Raw genomic sequence first — 1,561 nt, 5'->3', positions numbered from 1 at the left:
TATACATACATACAGAGAGAGAGGTGTGCTTGTGTGTGCGTGTGTTTGTGCGTGCGTGCGTGCGTGTGTGTGTCTGTGTGTGTGTGTGTGTGTGTGGAGCAGACATTTAATAGACATTGTATTGATTTCTGACATACCACATTTGCAGAGAGGGGATGAAAAGCTCTCGTAACGAAAATGTCAATTTCTTCAACATCCTCTGTCGATAACAAGCAAGTCGAAGTGCACATTTCTAAGGGATAAAAGTTCCTTTAAAATGGGCTTATGGCAGCGCCCTTTTCAATAATCGAAAGGTCTGAATAAAACAAGAGTTTACAGGGTGCTCGATTGTGATCAAAATGAAACGAAGAACAACAAAAAGAATAAATTCCTATTGCTAATCAGTCAGCCAATGGCTTTCTGATGTTGTTAGTTTTGTTTTGTTTTATTTTACTTGGGAGGTGGGAGATTGGGGGGGGTGGGAGAGGAGCGGGGGCGAGAGTAGTATTGTGTTTTGGTGAGAGTGGTGAGTTGGGTGAACTTGTCAAGATGATAAAGCCTTCAAATCTGCTAAACTAATAGGTTACGAGTAGGTCAGAATCGATGTTGTAGAGCATTCAGAATCGACTTAAACTCCTGTGAATTGGGGACTAAAGTCTATTGTTAACCTTTATGGCATCGTGCACTGAGTGGTTATAGCACTGAGCTTTATTGTACAGAATAGTCTTTGACTTAAACTTGATATTGACCTACACATTTGTGAAGGTTTTGAGTTTCGATTATTCAGAATGTTAAAACAAAGGTTCTAAAATACCAACATGGCCTTTTCAACTGTTCTTTTTTTTTTTGTTGGTGGTGTTGTTGGGGGGGGGGGGTTCTGCAAAACTGAGATGTATCAAAGGGCTTTATCATGCTCTTATATCATTTTGCACCGTAATTGTATTTTTTCTTATATTTTAAGTTACAACAATAGTGTGCAGCATCCATCCGTTCACCTCAGAGGTTGGCATTAAATCACAAGAGCATTCGTGGGGGTAAGAGTAGCCCGAGTGGTTATCTTCCATTTTAGTTAAAGTCTACCGCGCAACGACGGTCTGCCATAGGTCCCGGCGATCCTCCACGGTCTACTGCGATATCTAGCATAAGTCATTCTTTTTTGGCCATGAACAACGCTAGGTGCCTTTTGACCAAAGGCGGGTGCGTTACACAATTGCTGTGAATGGAGAAGAATTCCATGTGTGGCAATTTCAAGAAGTGAGTGTAATATCTCGATCAATTTTAGCGTATTTCACTGGCGGCAAAGCCGTTTTCATTCGAATTTTGGCATAATTGATTATCTCATTTGCGGCAACAAAGCATCGATAACCGTATTTAAGCTGTATCGATAAGGTATATATTAACATTGTGTCAGCATTTCCCCTCTTAGTTTCAGGCTTGGGACTGTCACGTGAATTAGAATACAAATATCATGATGTCTATATTCTGATACATTCGCCGCTTTAGAAATGTTGAAGTTTTAATTTGACGAGGATAAAAGTTTGAGGCGAATAATAAAAGGTGTTGTCGACATTTGCAAGTGGGT

General features: G+C 40.3%; 1 protein-coding gene across 1 annotated transcript in view; it reads left to right on the top strand.

Annotated features, from left to right (window-relative positions):
* LOC101856515 (ras suppressor protein 1) overlaps positions 1-1,561 on the top strand; it is a gene marked incomplete in the record, with an annotated part of 20,158 nt that overhangs the window by 8,483 nt on the left and 10,114 nt on the right.

Source organism: Aplysia californica, unplaced genomic scaffold, assembly GCF_000002075.1.
Source record: "Aplysia californica isolate F4 #8 unplaced genomic scaffold, AplCal3.0 scaffold00216, whole genome shotgun sequence".
Taxonomy (NCBI): Eukaryota; Metazoa; Mollusca; class Gastropoda; order Aplysiida; family Aplysiidae; genus Aplysia; species Aplysia californica.
This window is presented reverse-complemented; position numbering and strand designations above follow the sequence as displayed.